This window comes from Neofelis nebulosa, chromosome 5 (assembly GCF_028018385.1).
Source record: "Neofelis nebulosa isolate mNeoNeb1 chromosome 5, mNeoNeb1.pri, whole genome shotgun sequence".
In the NCBI taxonomy this organism is placed as follows: Eukaryota; Metazoa; Chordata; class Mammalia; order Carnivora; family Felidae; genus Neofelis; species Neofelis nebulosa.
In genome coordinates this window covers 141,553,802-141,562,232 of record NC_080786.1, presented here as the reverse complement: position 1 = coordinate 141,562,232, position 8,431 = coordinate 141,553,802, and the positions used below count along the sequence as shown (strand labels likewise).

The following is an 8,431-nucleotide window of genomic DNA, read 5'->3' as shown; positions in this document are numbered from 1 at the left end:
AAACCAAATGCAATAAATTAAAGAGTAATCCCATGATGCCATATGACTGAAATTTCAGAACATTGACATAAGTTATGCAAAGGATGAGAAATTATAATGGCATAGGACTTTTCAAAGGCAACGTTGGCAGCTAGAAGTCAACAGAAAATGTCTTTCAAACTGAATCAATATCCAGCGACAGTACTAAGTGAAAGTATAGATTAAAGTCATTTTCAGAAGCACAAAATATTTTTTGGAGATAACTTTCTTTGCATCCTTTCTCTGCATCCTTTTACAAGAAGCTATTAGAAGATCGGATCCAGCAAAACAAGAGTGAAGCAAAGAAAGAGAACATGGGATTCAGGTAATAGGTAATCTTACTGGTAAAGTGGGGAACGAAGTTCCCCCAGATGATGCATGTACTTATTCTTTATCATTGCACAGTGACATTGTTTGCAATGTCACTGTTCTACAATTCTGTCTCTCATATATCATTTTTAAATAATTTCTAGAAACGGGACCGTTCTGTGTAAAATCTCTTGCTACGTATTGCCTAATTGTCTGATGTCTTCTCATTATGGTTTCCAATATCTGAGTGTGACTGGCTAGGAGACTGTCCGCTTATTCTTTTAACATTCTACATGCTCCTGAAATTGCTCGGTGGAAGAAGATAAACTTTCCGGATAAGGTAGAATCATTATGTCAGGGAGGTCACAAAAAGGTCCACTTCTAAGCAAGAACTTTCTGCAGGCTCTCAGGCTTATTCAATGGCGACAAGCCCCAGGGCCAGGGAAAAACACAATTCCTAACTTTTATTTCCACCCACTTTCTCTTTTCATGTTGAGGGTATTATTGGGAATGCATCCGAATTGGCACCAAAAGAAAAAAAAAAGTTAATTAAATTAAATTCAGACGTGGCTCAAAATTTAGTGCCTTGTATCTCAATTTAATGCACAATAATTGGGAGCTAGAAATGGCACATTAATTTTTCTAACTAAAATTAAAAATAGCCTTGAGCCCTACTGATTACATTTTAAAAGAAATCCAAACGGCTAGCATCAAGGCCTGCGATGATTATAAAGAAAATTTTATAAAGAAAATCTCTGTCTTTCTATTTAAAAAAATCTCACCCCCTGGCAACTAGCTCCTGTGGTGAGAGGGCTCAACATTCATCTGTAGGATTCATCAGAGAGTAAGCGTTCAGAGATAACATAAGAAAAGGGCAGAATAGAGATGTCAAGCTGAGAAAAAGTGCAGGGTATGACTCGGTTACATCAGCCTGTGGTCTTCTGGGTAGTCTCATGTCTTTTGCCTTATATTGGGTACTCTACAAATCTCATTCCTAATGAAAAAAAATGTCAATATGGGGGAAACCCCATGTTGCGAGGCCCTGAATTCGGGAAAAACTATTCTGACCTGTCCTAGGAAAAAATTTAAAAAATTAAAAAAAGGAACTAGTCTATATTTACAAATTAGTCCTAGCCCAATTCCCCCTTTTCTCTTTGTATGAAGCCAAAGTTGCCATTCTTTTTTTCTTTTCTCGGGAAGTAAATATGTAAAATGCATTGAAATTTAATAATACTGAAAACAATATGTGAGCCTAGCAATTTTTGATCTATCCCAGTATGGAAAGTTTAGATAAAAGAACAAGCCAGAATTTTCCATGTCCTACCCACAAGTCCACAGAAATAGTTTCAAGGTGTATGATAAAGCGTTGTGTACAATTGAGTGCAACCTCATAAGCCCTTGTGTTTCCAGTGACTGGACAGTTATAACTGCCTTTAGATTTCATGAAGTGTTACATGCTTTTGAGAGGGAGAAGGAGGTTGTAATCATTTTTTGTCTCTTTTCAGAAAGATTCTCAGTGTTTGGTAATGCCCGTTTCACTGTCCGTGTAGAGGCTTGGGATGGCCCACATTTTACTGCCAGCTTAGACAGGTGATGATTTCTCTCTTTCCTGAGAGGTATGTGTGGGATTGAACCTTTAGGAGATATCAAATCAATTTCACTTTATACAGTTCCGATTTTCAACATGAATTTTAAAACCCAAATTATTCATCACGTATTTCTACTTTCCCATTATAAAGGCAAAAAAACAAAAAGGATTTGAAAAGAGTCATTGAGGAAGGGTAACACAATAAAAATAATGACGCAGAAAAGGAGCAAAACAGAATTGAAAGGAGAAAAGCAAATATACCATGCCTTAGCTTAGCATCAAGACAAGTCCTAACTACACACCTTGGAATCCAAAGTGAACAGGAAATTGTGACCTATCATAAAATTCTGTCAGCTTTTACAGTGAGCTAAGAGTTCCTGGCTTTTCTAAGAAGCCCACGGCTGCACACCAGAATGCAGTCCAGTGAAGGGAGATCTGTTAGACGCTCAGACACCGTGACTGAAATATGCAGCCGTAATACGATATTCGGATCCAAAAGATTCACTTAAAGTGCTTAGAAAAGTGGGCATACAGCTTGTCTCCTAAATTATCTTCTAGAAATGTCTTTTCCTGCCACCAGGACTCTGCTAGAAGCTTTATGCCAGATCGAGCAGCAGGATCATTTCAGGACTTGGACAAGAGGGATGCTCTGCTGTTAATTAGAGACAGCAGTTTATGTTTCTTGGGTTTGGAAAACAAGCACTGTGTGAAATGCCAGGACAGGTGGACTGCCAGCGTTCTGACGGGTATAGCCAGCTTCTTAGGAAGTAAATTATATCTCCTCCAGCTCCTGCAGGCATGCTTGGGTCAGGACTTGAAGTTCCTCACCACGGAGCACGACAAACGTGGCTTCCCAAGGAAAAGGTTCGCAGCATCCGTTGCCAGAAGCACATTAGTACAGCTGAAAAACGTCAGTAATACAACAGAATAAGAATCAGTTTCTAAGAACGTGATCTCCCCATGTGCCCGCCGAGCTAATTTACTATAAAAGGCAGTTTTATGAAGCCTGAGCCAATAAATCATATGGAAAGAGTGATTTATACTGACTACTTAAATGAGTACAGTTCAATATGCGAAGAAATGTCTTTCCAAGACAGATTTTTCAAAAGTGATGTTAATTAACGTTTCGAAAATGAAAAACTAGCAAAGCCATTGTTTCTTTGGGTCATTCCTATTTTATCGTAATGAAAACAAGCAGACAGCATACAGGAAACTACTTTTCCTTATCTCTATTTTGAGAGAATCAAAAGATCAATTAATTTAAAACTGGTGTCACGCAATTAGAATAGAAAATTTATATAGGAGGGGCACCTGGGTGGCTCAGTCAGTTAAGTGTCCGACTTTGGCTCAGGTCATGATCTCATAGTTTCATGAGTCCGAGCCCCGCGTCGGGCTCTGCGCTGACAGCTCGGAGCTGGGAGCCTGCTTCAGATTCTGTGTCTCCCTCTGTCTCTGTCCCTCCCCCACTCACCTTCTGTCTCTCTCACTCTCAAAAATAAATATTTAAAAAAATTTTTTTTGAATAAAATAATAAAATAAAATGTCTTACAATGTAAGTTCTTTAAGGGATAATGGGGAAAGTCAGTTTGAGCTGCCATAACAAAATAACATACACTAGGTGTCTTAAACCGCAGAAGGTTATTTCTCACAGTTCTGGAAGCTGGAAGTCACAGTACCAGCATGGCTGGGTTCTGGTGAAGGCTCTCATCCTGGCTTGCAGACTGCCGCCTTCTGGCTGTGTCCTCACGTGGCAGCGAGAGAGGGATCAAGCAAGCTCTCCAGGGTCTCTTAAAAGGGTGCTAATCCCGGGGCGCCTGGGTGGCTCAGTCGGTTAAGTGGCCGACTTCGGCTCAGGTCATGATCTCGCGGTCCGTGAGTTCGAGCCCCGCGTCGGGCTCTGTGCTGACAGCTCAGAGCCTGGAGCCTGTTTCCGATTCTGTGTCTCCCTCTCTCTGACCCTCCCCCGTTCATGCTCTGTCTCTCTCTGTCTCAAAAATAAATAAATAAATAAAAAACGTTAAAAAAAAAAAAAGGGCAATAATCCCATCATGAAGCCCCCACTCTCCTGACCCATTCTAACCCCAACCACCTCCCTAAAGCCCCATGTCCAAATGTCATCACACTAGTGGTTAGGGTTCTAACATACGAATTTTAGGGGAGCACCAACATTCAGCTCATAGCATCGACGAAACTGAGATTCTAGGCAGAATTAAAAATCAGGATAAAACTAAGTTTTTGGGAAACAGAAGCAGAGCTGAATAGACAGGGAGAGGTACTTAAGAGTGCTTCTGAGGGGCACCTGGGTGGCTCAGTCAGTTAAGTGTCAGACTTCGGCTCATGTCATGATCTCGCGGTTCATGAGTTCGAGCCCCACACTGGGCTCTCTGCTGACGGCTCAGAGCCTGGAGCCTGCTTCGGATTCCGTGTCTTCCTCTCTCTCTCTCTCTCTGCCCCTTCACTGCTCCCTCTCTCCCTCTCTCAAAAGTAAATAAACATAAAAAAACTACTTCTGAAAAAAGAAGCAAGGAATTCAGGCAGCTGGGTCATTTCCAATTATTCTCAGAAGAGAATAAAATCTATTTCTGGGTTCTGAGGGGACTTTATGTGCTTTATGTACAGGATACACTCGTATTCTGACTACCTGATTTGCAGGAGCCGAATGGCAAGGCTACTTCCTTCTCTCTTCTGTGCATTCTTGATGTCTGTTCAGAGTCCTAATGTGAATTTGCTATTGACACATACTGTTCCAGAAACATCTGTATGTATTTTTGAATCTTTCTTCGGTATCCCCAACTAGTATGAAGCTTCTTGAGGACAGAGACTGTGATGCTTGTGTCTTATGTGCATTTCTTATCTTTTTTAAAGGTTTATTTCTTTTTGAGAGAAAGAGAGAGAGACAGAGTGTGAGCGGGGGAGGGGCAGGGAGAGAGAGAGACACAGAATCCAAAGCAGGCTCCAGGCTCTGAGCTGTCAGCACAGCTTGAACTGTGGCTTGAACCCACGAACCACGAGATCATGACCTGAGACGAAGTTGGAGCTTAACCCACTGAGCCACCCAGACACCCCCCATGGGTATTTCTGAACGAGTACATAAGTAGCATTGCTTCCTGTAATATAATGCTACGTCACAAATTATCTACCAAATTTCTTTCTCCTCTTTCATATTCCTTCTCACAATAGACCTCCCATTTTCTCCAGCTTCACCTCTTTAATAAATTTATCTTCCCTTCCTTCTGTACATTTCATTGTGATTTGCAAACTTTTCTCTATAAAAGTTCTATGTATTTTACATTTAGCATTTTTCTATACTGCTTGAGACTTTCTTAACCTCTGTTTTAAAGAAGAATTTGGCTTTTTAAGATCAGGGTTTTTCATTTCTGGAAAGTCATCAGTGAACATCAAGCATTTAATACTGCCTTCTTTAGGGCATACTATTTTTACGACAAGTTGTGAAAAATCAGAATTTTGCCCTTGACTCTCTGGGCAATTTTGACCCAATTGCCATCACCAAATGCTATCAGAAAGTATTAATTCCTGGAAGCCCATTTTCTTGAGAAAGCGATCATGATGTGTCAAAAAAAAAAAAAAAAGACACCATTTTCATGTATATATATTTCTTATGTCCTCTGTGAGGAATGGCTACCTTGAAAGAAGCCAAACCTTTTTTTTCTATTTTGCAATAGAGTTGCGTCAAGACAAAAATCACAGGATTCCAGCCAAATATTTCTGTAATATTGTTCTGATTATAAGTCATATCTTCTCATTGTGGAATATTTGGAAAATATCAAAACCGTGCAGTGGAAAATGAAAATCTCTTGGAGTGCAGATATAAATAGCATCAATCTTCTGGGGCATTTCCTTTTATTCTCTCTGTGTGTATAAATATATTTTACAAAACAATGTGCATTTCTGCGCCGTGCCATTTTGCACAGGAAAATGTTAATAGTGTGTTTCCATGTCATGAAAAACCTCAAGAGTATCATCTCTAATAGGTATAAAATCTCTATTGATGGTCATTTTTTTTTTTTTTTTGGTAACAGCCTTATTGAGATGAAATTTAGATACTTATACTAATACAATGCCCTCAACTATTTAAATAGGTGAATTATATGAATATAAGTATCTAAATTCAATCCGAAGCTTCATTCATGCTATAGTGCATATCAGCCCTTCATTCCTTTTTATGGCCAAATAATACCCCATTCTAGAGTGGCTGTTTTTAAGGTAGTCTTAAGAAAATAAGGCTATTGATTCTAGGCTTGTCATACTTGGTGAAATTTGCTTATGTAGTTTTACAAAGTAAATAGAATCCTTTTTTTTTTTCAACTTTTTCAAGTCAAATATATTGATTTTTTCTATTCTCAGATTTCCTTTCTTCTCCATTCTTTCAACAAGTATTTATTAAGAGACTACAAAACACCAGGCTTTGTACAGGCTTTGTGAACACAGTGTGAACAAAATCAACACAGCTCCTGCATTTCCATTTCCGTGAGGAGCCCAACTTTTAACAATAGCCATACAAATAAAGATAAAATCAAAATTAAAAGCTGAGCAGAACTATCAGCGCCCTCTAGCTGTAGCCCACCAAAAGCACACCTGTAGTCAAACAAAGCTGGGTTTATCGGCTGGTTGCTATCAAGGAGAATACCAGAACACCATGGTGAACCATGGAGCATGTACGTGAAAGAGTGCTGGGGGGTGTTGTGGCATTGAGGGTTTATGTTTCATAATTTTGGAGAAGGTTCAAGAAAGCATAGTTTGACTCTGAATTAAGTGTTGTCAGAAAGTAGGGGCAATTCTAAGGTATCTCAATAATTTTTCATCTAAAGGCAGGAGAGTGAAGTAGGGTAAAGTTATAATTGCTGAAGAAACACCAATCACTCATGCAGCAAAAGGAGGGGGGTGTCTCACCCTTTTGTGATGTGGACGGTGTTCTTGATTTTGGCTGTTCTCCACCAGACACGATTCCATAAAATTCCATAAAAACAACTGGCCTTGTTTTTGTTTTGCCCCATCACAGTCACAGAGTGGGCTTGTCCGACTTGTTCTGTGACATTCTTTCTGTCCAGCAGAATACCATGGCCCAGCTGTTAGAGCCAGGCCAGCTCAGCCGACAGCCATCAGGGCTACTTTTGTCTTCTCAGTACCCTCTTTTGGCCAAGGGTGGACAAAGTTAGCTTACAGGACATGAATGTACAGCTTCCAGGTTGTTATCACTGCCATGATTTTTCCTGTTAGGAGATTTTCTGGAGAAGATCATGTGCAGTTGGACTTAGGCGGGTCCTTCCTGCTCCTGTTGCTAGAGGAGGAGTTCAACTGTCTGATGTAACAAGGATCGCCCAGTAACTCTTAAGATTCTGGAAATGATCCACTGGCCAACTGTAACTCAGCCAGTCATCAATGGGAAAAGTGTTGATAAGTCTTTGTATGAGAACCTGAAACAAGAAACTAAATTACCAAATGCAGGCAATGAAAATATGTCCTTACATTCATCTGGGTCTTTTCTAGAGATCTAGTTGGCTTTTTTCCCCAGTCATGGATTTTTTTTAATGTAATCTATAATATTTATATAGGTGTGGACAGATGTGTTCATTCTAAGCATAAACTGCCCTTTGGCTTGCTAAAAGGAACTTGAATGCTATGTAATTGACCATGATAATGCTGGTTACTGAATTCAAGCTGTTTTGCTGGACTTCCAGAGAGGAAGTTGTGTTCTCATAAACAGTAGTGATTTTAAGTGGTATAGAATCCAATGGAAATATAAGTATTAAATATCTCAACAGAAGTGAGCTGATGATTGGTCCCTTAAAATGGGAAACTTTTCAGAGTGGAGTTAAACAGCTGCTGAAAAGCTGTCTGGAATATCTCTGAAAAGAACAAACAATATTTTAGCCAAAAAGCCCCAGTATTTTTCATCCAGGATGACTACTATATTTCTCTGGTAGGGTTGACAGATCTGGCTATATAACTTGCAAGATCCAATGAAAAATGGAATAGCAGCCCATTTGTTCAAAAATTATTAAGCATTTCAAGACGGCAACAGCAAAACATTAAACCATCCTGAAATTCTAAGGGCAGAGTTACGTGAGACTACAACAGTCACATGCCCATGAATGATTGTAATAACTTCAGTAGAAAGGTTTTGTTGGTGTGGGTCAAGGTCCATTTCCTATAAGACTGAAATCTTAGGTTAAGTTCATAAGGCATTCACCAGGAAGGACCTATAGGAGGGCATTTTTGTGGCCATGAGAACAAACATTGCAAAATTCCAACTAGAGGGCGTGTAATTGACCCGGGGCCCCAGCTGCTCTCTGAAATCCGTCACCACGTTTGAACAGACACAGTGCTTCCCATAGGTTGCTGCCAGCAAGTGAGCAAGCAACTCAGTGATACTAAGATGGAACCAATCCTGGGATGCAGAAAACTTCCCTAACGAATAACTTTGTGGACTCCCCGGTGGCTTTGCTGACTTTGTCAGATTGCACAATGGTCCAGGATGCTTTCACCCACCATTCT

The 8,431-nt window shown here is 40.0% G+C and overlaps 1 long non-coding RNA gene across 1 annotated transcript; it reads right to left on the bottom strand.

Moving 5' to 3' along the window:
* Positions 1–2,400: 2,400 nt before the first annotated feature.
* Positions 2,401–7,223, bottom strand: LOC131512739 (uncharacterized). The gene is made up of 2 exons (XR_009262277.1): positions 6,827–7,223; positions 2,401–2,816 (listed from the first exon to the last, which is right to left on the bottom strand). It is a non-coding gene; the product is annotated as an uncharacterized LOC131512739 (long non-coding RNA).
* Positions 7,224–8,431: the final 1,208 nt, after the last annotated feature.